The sequence below is a fragment of the Dama dama genome, chromosome X (assembly GCF_033118175.1).
Source record: "Dama dama isolate Ldn47 chromosome X, ASM3311817v1, whole genome shotgun sequence".
NCBI classification, from domain to species: domain Eukaryota; kingdom Metazoa; phylum Chordata; class Mammalia; order Artiodactyla; family Cervidae; genus Dama; species Dama dama.
In genome coordinates this window covers 98,325,511-98,339,031 of record NC_083714.1, presented here as the reverse complement: position 1 = coordinate 98,339,031, position 13,521 = coordinate 98,325,511, and the positions used below count along the sequence as shown (strand labels likewise).

General features: G+C 39.1%; 1 non-coding gene across 1 annotated transcript; it reads left to right on the top strand.

The window, feature by feature from the left end:
- The first annotated feature begins 3,692 nt into the window (after positions 1-3,692).
- TRNAG-CCC (transfer RNA glycine (anticodon CCC)) lies at positions 3,693-3,765 on the top strand. The gene has a single exon. It is a non-coding gene; the product is annotated as a tRNA-Gly (tRNA).
- The last annotated feature ends 9,756 nt before the right edge of the window (positions 3,766-13,521 follow it).

Below are 13,521 nucleotides of genomic sequence, written 5' to 3'. Positions count from 1 at the left end.
TTGTAAAATGAGCACATCTCTGTGAACAGCACTCAGATAAAGAAATAGGACGTTACCCATAAGCCAGGCCCCCTTCCTGCCTCCTTCAAGTCAATAACCCCAAAGGGTAATCCCTATCTTGACTTCTTTCACTGTAGATTAGTGTTGCCTTTTAAAATGCCATCTATAAATGGAAATGTTCAGTATGTACAGTTTTGTGTCTGGCTTCTTTTGCTCAACATTATTTTGTGAGCTTCAGATCTGAAGTCTTGTTATCAAGCAGAATTATGTGGAATGTCATTATTTCTGTCTAATGAACTGAAAGTAAGGATTCCCTACTCTTCCTAGTGATGCCTCACTTATTGAACCAATTCAAAGGGACCCTGGTCATTGCAAAGTTGGACCTTGTGAGGGTCTATAATGGCCTTCATGCACAAGAAAATAGTGAATGGAAAACAGCCTGCCAGATAAGTTTGGGCTTATTTAAGCACCCAGAAATGTTCATCTTGGGCAGTACTCCAGCCTTGTTCCAATAGCTCCTGGATGGGATGCTCTATTGTAGTAAGGCCTCACACATAAATGTGCATCAGAGTCACCTAGAGGGCTTGTTAACACACAGGTTGCTGGGTCCTGCCCCCAGAGTTTCTGATTTCAGTAGATCTGGGATGGGGCCTGTGAGGGGGGTTGAGAATTTGCATTTGTAACACATTCCCAGGTGATGCTCATGCTTCTGGCTCTGGGACCACACTTTGACAACCACTGATCTATTCAATTTGTTTTCACACTGTGGTACTTGGGGCCAGAAGAGTCTATGAAGGTGGCCTTGGGGAACAAGAGGAGGGGCAAATTAGTGAGGATCAGGAACTCTGAAATATAAAATCATTAAGAGAGAGTTATTGATTTTGTATTTGGGAATTCCAAGTAATATTTGAAGAAAGAGTTCTGCTACTAAAATGTTTTAAAGTTGAAAATCACTCTGCTAAGGAAGTTTAGACCCCAGGGGAATGATGTATTTAAACTATGTAGGTGGTATATCTGGAGAATGATGCAGCATGCTGCAAAGACCTGGCCTCATATGTGCCCTTAATCTAGATGATCCCGAGGTGGATTAATTTCCTTGGAACTCAGAGAAGTTCATATTTATGAGAACGGATGTGATAAGGGAAAATTCTTAAAGTATAAACACAGCACAAAATCATATATATAAATATGATTTTCTTCTGGCTGTACAGCACACTAAGATGACATAAATAGCACCCCCCCACAAATACAAACACATATTAACATGAGATAAACTAACAAAAATTTTAATTTATAGTTGAACTTAAAAAAATAAAAAGTAAAATCTTCAGAGAAAATGAAAAAAGCCAGTCTAGTAATTGTAAATGGACATTGCAATAACCTATTGTAGTTACTGGTTCCAGATATTAGGTCCTAGGGGCTAGGGGCTCCGAGCCGGGAATCTAGTGCCCAGGCAAGTACTGGCAATACAGCCTCAAGTCTGCCAGAGGCAGAGAAACCGTCACTGAAACCTCTGAATAAAGCCTTAGTAGCTTCTCTGTTCATTAGAATGGGATTTGGAAAGTAAGCCATGAAAAGTCTTATGCTGTCTCTGGAGCCATGAGCAGAAATAAAAACCCCAGGCCTATGTCATATGTGGTTAGGAGGGATCTACATTTACCTCACTGCATGTTATGGGAATCACATACTGAAAAATTAAAACAAATATTGGAGCAGAATCATTGAAACTTCTAGAACCTCAGTGAAAGCAAAAATATTTTTATAAAACACAACACATAGAAGCCCACAGAAAAAGACCATATCTGCTGAACATGTGCTCAGAAACAAACAATAAAAATATTGTACTTGCAAAGAAATGAGACGCCATGAAGGTGAGTCACCAGTTGCCACAAGGAGGAGAATTAGTACCCCCAAGCAATATTGATGAGATGAACTTCTACTCTTTTTCTTTGAGAGTAGAATAAGGACATTTTCAGAAAAAATAAACCTAAGAAAGTTTAGCAATAATAGACTCTTACTAAAATAACTACTGGAAGATATACTTCAGGAAGAAGGAAATTGAAATTGGAGAGAAGGAATGAGTAGGAGGCAAGGAACAGTGAACAAAAATTGGTAAATGTGAGGCAATCTAAATAAGCATATAAAACAATGATAATGTTGAATCATATGGAGGTATAAAAACAAGCTGGCACTAAAAACACTGGAGCACAAAAGCATGTAAAACAGCAGGAAACTATTACTATTTAAAGCATTCTAAGTCTCTTGTTTGGGAGGAGGGTAGGGATACTGCCTGCATTCGGACCTTGTTAAGTCAAATATGAATATTTAAACATTTAAGAGTGTGAACTTCTATTGAATAGTTTCTGGCGATGGCAGGCTTGGTTATTTGATTCAACTTTCCTATTGAAGTATTGAAATATACTGGATAAAAATTTCAAAACTGCTTAAAAAGCACTGAAGAGCTGAGAGAGGACAGAGGAAAATGTTCAGGTCAATTTTTGGATGAAAGCTTGTAATCAGGCAGGTAAGCAGAGTATTGACACACCAAAGCCAACTGGGTTTGAGGGTGTTTGCCTACAGTGCCCACCTGAGCTTTTAATCAGTGGTCACAAAAGGCTGGAGGGGGAGAAGTTAAGGTTCAGGGCCAGCACAAGATAGGGGTTTAATATGACACCCTTTCTACATTAAAATGAGATCCCAAAGACCTACACTGGCTGCATAAGGTTCTGCATCCCAATCAGAACTAAATCTGTCCTGTTTCCAACAATCCCAGATAACTATACAAAAGGCTGCTTTAGCACCAAGAAGAGCTCTTTTCCTAAAAATAAGGGGTATAAAAGGGGGGAGTGGGACGGAGAACCATATGGAGGTTCCTTAAAAAAAAAAAAAATAGAGTTACTATATAATTTATGATCACACTCCTGGGCATATATCTGGAGATAACTCTATAATTTGAAAAGATATATGCACCCCATGTTCATAATGGAGGAGGAAATAGCAACCCACTCCAGTATTCTTGCTGGAAAAATCCCATGGACAGAGGCGTCTGGCAGGCTACAGTTCATCTGGTTGCAAAAGAGTCAGACATAACTGAGTACTGAGCACATGTTCATAGCAGCACTATTTACAATAGGCAAGACATGGATGCAACCTAAATACCCATTGACAGGTGAATGTTTAAAGAATATATAGTACATATACACAATGGAATATTACTCAGCCATAAAAAAGAATGAAATAATGCCATTTGCAGTAAAATGGTCTAGAGATTATCATACTAAGTAAAGTAAGTCAGACAAAGACAAATATAAGAAATAGTTTGCATGTGGAATCTTAAAAAAATTATACAAATGAATTTAGTTACAAAATAGTAATAGACCCATAGATATAGAAAACAAACTTATGGTTATCAAAGGGGGAAGGGAGGAGGAATGAATTAGGAGTTTGGGATTAAAATATACACACTACTAATATGAAATAGCTAACAAAGACCTACTGTATAGCACAAGGAATTATACTCAATATCTTGTAATAACCTATAATGGAAAAGTATCTAAAAAGAATGTATATATTATATATATACACACATATATAATATATATTCATAAGTGAATCACTTTGCTATACACCTGAAACTACCACAACATTGTAAATCAACTATATTTCAATAAAAGTTAAAGTAAATAGGGACTGCCCTGGTGGTCCAGTGGCTAAGACTCTGCACTCCCAATGCAGGAGGCCCAGGTTCAATTCCTGGTCAGGGAAGTAGATCCTACATGTTGCAACTAAGAGTTCACATGTCACAACTAAAGATCCTGAGTGCTGCCACGAAGACTGAAGATCCTGTGTGCCACAAGTAAAACCCAATGTAACCAAACAAATATGTACAAAAATAAAATAAATAGATTATAAAATTTTTAAAAGGGAAGAGTAGGTTAAAAATTCATCCCTGAGAAAAAGAGGCCACACTCCAGTCCTCAAATAGATTTGTACCCCATCACTCATGGAATGAATCAGCCAGGGAACTTCAAGCTGTGACCTTGGATTTAAGTGGCTTCCACGGTACTCAGTAAAAACAAATACAAATACAAAGCCTCTGAAGGAGAATCTATCCATTCCAGGTCTTAGGAAACCCCTACAAATAAGTTTTCAAGGGCACAATGACCAGAGAACAGGCTAAATTTGTCATACCAGGAACCAAGGGAACTCAGTTAAAAATTCAAGTTAAACTCAAGGGAACTCAAGTTAAAAACAGCAGGAATAGGAAACAACAGAAACAGACTCACACAGATTTCAGATAAGAGAATAACCAGACACATATCTTTTTTTTTTTTCAGACACATATCTTAAAACAACTAAGTGTACATGTTTAGAGAAACAAATTATTAATTTAAAAATATCCACAGGGAAGAAAAATCTATAAAAAAAAGTGACAATGCATCTTGTGAAAAAAAATAAAAAATAACTTCTGGAAGTGAAAAATACTGACTCAGTGAATGTATCTGGCAGAAATGTGGATGGTGGACATAAGTGAAGAGAGCATTAATAAGCTGAAAACATGATCAAGAATGCAGTATGGAGAGAGGAAAAAATAGAAAATACAGGAGAGAAAGTAACAGACAGGGAGGATACAATGAGAAAATCTAGCACACATCTGATTATAATGTGAGAGAAAGAGAGTATGAATATTGATGGAGCAGAGTCAATATTTGAAGAGATAATAGCTGATAAAGTTTCTAGACTTAATGAAAAGAAGTTAACTTACACATTCAAGAAGCTCAACAAATCCTGGGTAGGATAAATAAAGAGGTCTAACCCAGACACTGAAAAAAACCAAAGAGAGAGAAAGTGAAGTCAGAGAAAGATGACAGATCATGTCATAGGGACAGCAATTAGATTGATAGCTGATGTCTCAACAATCAGAAGATAGTGGAATGATCTTCAATTTATTGATTGTTAACTTAGTATTCTAAAATCAGTAAGAAAAAATTAAAGAATTAGAGTGAAATAAAGACATTTTCACACAAACATTAAGAGAGTTCTTCACCAGCAGATCCTCATTAAAGGAAATCCAAAAGAGTGTACTGTAAGTAAAAATAGAAAGAAAATTATCCCAAGGGTAGGATGACTTGGGAGATTAGGATTGACATATATACACTATTGATACTATGTATAAAATAGATAACTAATGAGAACCTACTGTATAGCACAGGGAACTCTACTGTGTTCTGCGGTGACCCAAACGGGAAGGAAATCTAAAGAGGGAATATATGTATACATATAGCTGATTCATCCTGTCCATGGGGTTCTCCAGGCAAGAATACTGGAGTGGGTCGCCATTTCCTCCTCCAGTGGACCATGTTTTGTCAGAATTCTTCATTATGACCTGTCCATCTTGGGTGGCCCTCCACAGCATGACTCCTAGGTTCACTGAGTTATGCAAGGCCCTTTGCCACCACAAGGCTGTGATCTATGAAGGGGCAACCTACTCCAGTATTCTTGCCTAGGCAACCCTATGGGCAGTATGAAAAGGCTGAAAAATATGACTGCCAAAGACCCCCCAGGTTGGAGGGTGTCCAATATGCTACTGGGGAAGAGCACAGGGCAAATACAATAATACCTCCAGTAAGAATGAAGTGGGTAGGCCAAAGCAGGAATGATGCTCAGGTGTGAATGTGTCTGGTGATGAAAGTAAAGTCTGATGCTGTAAAGAACAATATTGCATGGGAACCTGGAATGTTAGGTCCATGAATCAAGGTATATTGGATGTGGTCAAGCAGGAGATGACAAAATTGAACTTCGACATCTTGGGAATCAGTGAACTAAAATGGACCGGAATAGGTGAATTGAATCCAGATGACACTTATATCTACTGCTGTGGGCAAGAATCCCTTAGAAGAAATGGAGTAGCCCTCATAGTCAACAAAAGAGTCTGAAATGCATTGCTTGGGTGCAATCTCAAAAATGACAGGCTAATCTCAGTTTGTTTCCAAGGCAAACCCAACCACTAATGCTGAATAAGCTGAAGTTGAATGGCTCTATGAAGACCTACAAGACCAACTAGAGCTAACACCAAAAAAAAAAAAAAAAAAGATGTCCTTTTCAGCCTAAGGTAATGGAATGCAAAATAGGAAGTTAAGAGATACCTGGAATAACAGGCAAGATTCCCCTTGAAGTGAAAAATGAAGCATGGCAAAGGCTAACAGAGTTTTGTCAAGAGAACATCCTGGTCATAGCAAACACCCTTTTCCAAAAACACAAGAGACGACTCTACACATGGACATCACCAGATGGTCAATACCGAAATCAGATTGATTATATTCTTTGCAGCCAAAGATGGAGAAGCTCTATATAGTCAGCTAAAACAAGAACTGGAGCTGACTGTGGCTCAGATCATGAGCTCCTTATTGCAAAATTCAGACTTAAATTGAAGAAAGTAGGGAAAACCTCTAGAACATTTAAGTATGACCTAAATCAAATCCTTTATGGTTATACGGTAGAGGTGACAAATAGATTCAAGGGATTAGATTTGGTAGACAGAGTGCCTGAAGAAATATGGATGGAGGTTTGTAACACTGTACAGGAGGCAGTGACCAAAACCATCTGAAAGAAAAAAAAGTTAAAGAAGGTAAAGTGGTTGTCTGAGGAGGTCTTACAAATAGCTGAGAAAAGAAGAGAAGTGAAAGGCAAAGGAGAAAGGGAAAGATATACCAATTTGAATGCAGAGTTTCAGAGAATAGCAAGGAGAGATAAGAAGGCCTACTTAAATGAATGATGCAAAAAAAAAAAAAAAACAATAGAATGGGAAAGACTAAGATCTCTTCAAGAAAATTGGAGATATCAAGGGAACATTTCATGCAAGGATGGGCACAATAAAGGACAGAAATGGTAAAGACCTAATATAAGCAAAGAGATGAAGAAGAGGTAGCAAGAATATACAGAAGAACTATACAAAAAAGATCTTAATGACCCAGAAAACACCTAGAGCCAGACATTTTTAAGTGTGAGGTCAAGTGGGCCTTAGGAAGCATTACTATGAAGAAAGCTAGTGGAGGTGATGGAATTCAAGGAATCTATTTAAAATCATAAAAGATGATGCTGTTAAAGTGCTGCACTCAGTAAGTCAGCAAATTTGGAAAACTCAGCAGTGACAACAGGACTGGAAAAGGTGAGTTTTCATTGCAATTCCAAAGAAGGATAATGCCAAAGAATGTTTAAACTACCGTACAATTGTATTCATTTCACATGCTAGCAAGGTTATGCTCAAAATCCGTAAAGTTAGGTTTCTACAGTACCTGAACCAAGAACTTCAAGATGTATTAGCTAGATTTAGAAAACTCAGAGGAACCAGAGATAAAATTGCCAACATCCGTTGGATCATGGAGAAAGGAAGGGAATTCCAGAAAAACATCTACTTCTGCTTCATTGACTACATTAAAGCCTTTGACTGTGTGAATCACAACGAACTGTGGAAAATTCTTTAAGATATGGGAGTGTCAGACCACCTCATCATCTTCTGAGAAACATGTATGCAGGTCAAGAAACAACAGTTAAAACTGGACATGGAAGAATGGACTGGTTCAAGATTGGGAAAGGAGTATGACAAGGCTCTGTATCATCATCCTGCTCATTTAACTTCTATGCAGAGTACATCTCATGAAATGCCCGGCTAGATGAAGCACAAGCTGGAGTCAAGACTGTGAGGAGAAATATGAACAACCTCAGACTTGCAGATGACACCACCCTTATGGCAGATAGTGAAAAGGAACTAAAGAGCCTTTTGATGAGGGTGAAAGAGGAGAGTGAAAAAGCTGGCTTGAGACTCAACATTCGAAAAACTAAGATCATGGCATCCAGAATCATCACTTCATGCATGGCAAATAGAAGGGGGGAAAGTGGAAGCAGTGACAGATTTTATTTTCTTGGGCTCCAAAATAACTGTGGACACTGACTGTAGCCATGAAATTAAAAGATGCTTACTCCTTGCAGGGAAAGCACTGACAAACCCAGATAGCATATTAAAAAGCAGAGACATCACTTTGCTGATGAAGGTCTGTCTAGTCAAAGGTATGATTTTTCCAGAGGTCATGTACAGATGTGAGAGTTGGACCATAAAGAAGCTGAGCACCCAATAATTGATGCTTTTGAACTGTGGTTTTGGAGAACACTCTTGAGGGTCTCTTGGACAGCAAGGGGATCAAACCAGTCAATCCTAAAGGAAATCAACCCTGAATATTCATTGGAAGGACTGAGGCTGAAGCTAAAGCTCCAGTACTTTGGCCACCTGGTGGGAAGAGCCAACTCATTGGAAAAAACCCTGATGCTGGAAAAGATTGAAGGCAAAAGGAGAAGGGCACAGAAGAGGATGAGATGGTTAGATACCATCACTGACTGAAGGGACATGAATTTCAGCAAACTCCAGGAGATGGTGAAGGAAATGGAAGCCTGGCATGCTATAGTCCATGGGGTCGCAAAGAGTCAGACATGACTTAGTGACTGAACAACAATAACAACAAAGCAGTGATAATGAAAGGGAGGTCCAGTGACCCCTCAGGTCCCCAAGATCCTTTTAGGGGTCCACAAAGTCGAAAGTATTTTAATGAGAATACTGAGATTCTCTTTGCATTTATCACACTCTCCATCAAGTGTTCAGTATTTTTCCAGAAGCTACATGACCTATGTTATTGCAACAGATTGATGCACAAGCCAATATGAGAGTCCAGCTGTCTTCTATTCAGCCAGACACGAAAGAGGTTTGCAAAGATGTAAAACAATGACATTATATTTTTGGATATTTTGGAATATATACTTACCTTTCATTGCAAGTATGTTATTTATGTAACATGTAATGATTTTTCTACTATTACTGTTTTAAATTCAGTTCAGTTCAGTTCAGTCACTCAGTCATGTCCAACTCTATACGACCCCATGGACTGCAGCATGCCAGACTTCGCTGTCCATCACCAACTCCTGGAGCTTGCTCAAACTGATGTCCATCAAGTCGGTGATGTCATCCAACCATCTCATCCTCTGTCATCCCCTTCTCTTCCTGCCTTCAATCTTTCCCAGCATCAGGATCTTTTCCAATGAATCAGTTCTTCCCATCAGGTGGCCAAAGTATTGGAGTTTCAGCTTCAGCATCAGTCCTTCCAATGAAGATTCAGGACTGATTCCCTTTAGGATGAACTGGCTGGATCTCCTTGCAGTCCAAGGGACTCCCAAGAGTCTTCTCCAACACCACAGTTCAAAAGCATCAATTCTTCAGCTCTCAGCTTTCTTTATGGTCCAACTGTCACATCCATACATGACTACAGAAAGAAACCATAGCTTTGACTAGACAGACCTTTGTTGGCAAAGTAATGTCTCTGCTTTTCAATATGCTGTCTAGGTTGATGATAGCTTTTCTTCCAAGGAGCAAGTGTCTTTTAATTTCATGGCTGCAGTCATTTTGGAGACCCCAAAATAAACTCCCTTGCTATTTCCACTATTTCCCCACCTATTTGCCATGAAGTAATGGGACTGGCCCCGCCCATCAACAGAAAATTGGATTAAAGATTTATGGAGCAAGGCCCCACCCATTAGAGCAAGATCCAGTTTCCCCCTCAGTCTCTGCCATCAGGAAGCTTCCATAAGCCTCTTATCCTTAGCCATCAGAGAGCTGATAGAATGAAAACCACAGTCACAGCAAACTGATCAAACTGATCACATGGGCCACAGCCTTGTCTGATTCAATGAAACTATGAGCCATGCTGTGTAGGGCCAACCAAGACGGATGGGTCATGGTGGAGAGTTATGACAAAACGTGGTCCACTGGAGAAGGAAATGGCAAACAACTTCAGTATTCTTGCCGTGAGAACACGATGGACAGTATGAAAAGGCAAAAAGATAGGACACTGAAAGATGAACTCCCCAGGTCGGTAGGTGGCCAATATGTTACTGGAAACAGTGGAGAAATAACTCTGGAAAGAATGAAGAGATGGAGCCATAGCAAAAATAACACCCAGTTGTGGATGTGACTGGTGATGGAAGTAAAGTCCAATACTGTAAAGAGCAATATTGCATAGGAACCTAGAATTTTAGGTCCATGAATCAAGGCAAATTGGAAGTAGTCAAACAGGAAATGGCAAGGAGGAACATCAACATTTTAGGAATCATTGAACTAAAATGGACTGGAATGGGTGAATTTACCTCAGATGACCATTATATCTACTACTGTGGGCAAGAACCCCTTAGAAGAAATGGAGTAGCCCTCACAGACAACAAAAGAGTCTGAAATGCAGTACTTGGATGCAATCTCAAAAACAACTGAATGATCTCTGTTCATTTCCAAGGCAAACCATTCAATAGCACAGTAATCCAAGTCTATGCCACAACCACTAATGCCAAAGAAGCTGAAGTTGAAAGGTTCTTTGACGACCTACAAGACCTTCTAGAACTAACACCCCAAAAAGATGTCCTTTTTATTATAGGGGACTGGAATGGAAAAGTAGGAAGTCAAGAGAAACCTGAAGTAACAGGCAAATTTGGCCTTAGAGTGCAGAATGAAGCAGGGCGCAGGCTAACAGAGTTTTCCCGAGAGAACACACTGGTCATAGCAAACATCCTCTTCCTACAAAACAAGAGAAGACCCTAGACATGGACATCCCCAGATGGTCAATACCGAAATCAGATTGATTACATTCTTTGCAGCCAAAGATGGAGAAGCTCTATACAGTTAGCTAAAACAAGAATTGGAACTGTGGCTCAGATCATGAGCTCCTTTTGCAAAATTCACACTTAAAGAGAAAGTAGGGAAAACCACTAGAACATTCAAGTATGACCTAAATCAAAACCTTTATGGTTATACTGTAGAGGTGACAAATAGATTCAAGGGATTAGATCTGATAGACAGAGTGCCTGAAGAACTATGGACAGAGAGAGGTTCATGACACTCTACAGGAGGCAGTGATCATCAAGATCATCCCCAAGAAAAAGAAATGCAAAAGGGCAAAATGGTTGTCTGAGGAGGCCTTACAAATAGCTGAGAAAAGAAGAGAAAGGAAAGCTGAAGGTAAAGGAGAAATGGAAAGATATACCCATTTGAATGCAGAGTTCTAAGGAATAGCAAGAAGAGATAAGAAAGCCTTCCTAAGTGATCAATGCAAACAAATGAGGAAAAAAAGAGAATGGGAAAGACTAGAGATCTCTTCAAGAAAATTAGAGATACCAAGGGAACATTTCATGCAAAGATAGGCTCAATAAAGGACAGAAATGGTATGGACCTAACAGAAGCAGAAGATATTAAGAAGAGGTGGCAAGAATACACAGAAAAACTGTACAAAAAAGATCTTCATGACCCAGATAATCACGATGGTGTGATCACTCACCTAGAGCCAGACATCCTGGAATGCGAAGTCAAGTGGGCCTTAGGAAGCATCATTATGAACAAAGCTAGTAGAGGTGATGGAATTCCAGTTGAGTTATTTCAAATCCTAAAAGATGATGCTGTGAAGGTGCTACACTCAATATGCCAGCAAATTGGGAAACTCAGCATTGAACACAGGACTGGAAAAGTTCAGTTTTCATTCCAATCCCAAAGAAAGGCAATGCCAAAGAATGCTCAAACTACCACACAATTGCACTCATCTCACACACTAGCAAAGTAATGCTCAAAATTCTCCAAGCCAGGCTTCAACAACACATGAACCGTGAATTTCCAGATGTTCAAACTGGATTTAGAAAAAGTAGAGGAACTGGAGATCAGATTTCCAACATCTGGTGGATCATTGAAAAAGCAAGAGAGTTCCAGAAAAACATCTACTTCTGTTTTATTGACTATGCCAAAGCCTTTGTGGAAAATTTCCACAATAAACTGTGGAAAATCCTTCAAGAGATGGGAATACCAGACCACCTTACCTGCCTCCTGAGAAATCTGTATGCAGGTCAAGAAGGAACAGTTAGAACTGGACATGGAACAACAGACTAGTTCCACATCAGGAAAGGAGTACATCAAGGCTGTATATTGTCATCCTGCTTATTTAACTTAAATGCCGAGTACATCATGTGAAATGCCAGGCTGGATGAAGCACAAGCTGGAATCAAGATTGCCGGGAGAAATATCAATAACCTCAAATATGCAGATGACACCACCCTTATGGCAGAAAGTGAAGAAGAACTAAAGAGCCTCTTGATGAAAGTGAAAGAGGAGAGTGAAAAAGTTGGCTTAAAGCTCAACATTCAGAAAACTAAGATCATGGCATCCGGTCCCATCACTTCATGGCAAATAGACGGGGAAACAGTGGTTGACTTTATTTTTGGGGGCTCCAAAATCACTGCAGATGGTGATTGCAGCCATGAAATTAAAAGACGCTTGCCCCCTGGAAGAAAAGCTATGACCAACCTTCTTAAAAAGCAGAGAGATTACTTTGTCAACAAAGGTCCGTCTAGTCAAAGCTATGATTTTTCCATTAGTCATGTATGGATGTGACAGTTGAACCTCAGATGTGAAAGCTGAGAGCTGAAGAATTGATGCTTTTGAACTGTGAGAAGACTCTTGAGTGTCCCTTGGACTGCAAGGAGATCCAGCCAGTTCATGCTAAGGGAAATCAGTCCTGAATCTTCATTGGAAGGACTGATGCTGAAGCTGAAACTCCAATACTTTGGCCACCTGATGGGAAGAACTGATTCATTGGAAAAGACCCTAATGCTGGGAAAGATTGAAGGTGGGAGGACAAGGGGATGACAGAGGATGAGATGGTTGGATGGCATCACAGATTTGATGGACACGAGTTTGAGTAAGCTACGGGAGTTGGTGATGGACAGGCAAGGGTGGTATGTTGCAGTCCATGAGGTCACAGAGTCCGACATGACTGAGCGACTCAACTGAACTGATAGGACTGGATACCATGATGTTAGTTTCCTGAATGTTTAGTTTTAAGCCAAATTTTTCAGTGTCCTCTTTTACTTTCATCAAGAGACTCTTTAGTTCTTCACTTTCTTCCATAAGGGTGTTGTCATCGGTGTATCTGAGATTATTGATATTTCTCCTTGCAATCTTGATTCCAGTTTGTGCTTCATTCAGACTGAACTGGCATTTTGCATGATTTACTCTGCAAATAATATTTATTTTTAAGTGATTTGTAAGTTCTATAATGGCAAATATTGATAGATATAAACCACATAAACAAAGCTCTTTAGGAATTTCAATAATTTTTAATTAAAATGAGCATATAGTAAAATTGATCTTGTTGGCATAAAATTTGATGAATTTTAACAGTTGTATAGGCTCATGCAACCATCACCGCAAACAGAATAATAAAAAAAATTCCATTAACTCAAAATAAAAAATAGATTAATATGTAAAACAAAAAACTATGAAATTTTTAACAGAAAATATATGAAAAATAGCTTCATGACCTCGGGTTAGGTAAACTCCAGGTGCTGTCCTTTGGTTATACCATCTTCCCACCCCTAAGCCTTGACAACCACATATCCATTCTCTGTTACTATAGTTACATCTTTTTGATAATGCCATATAAATGA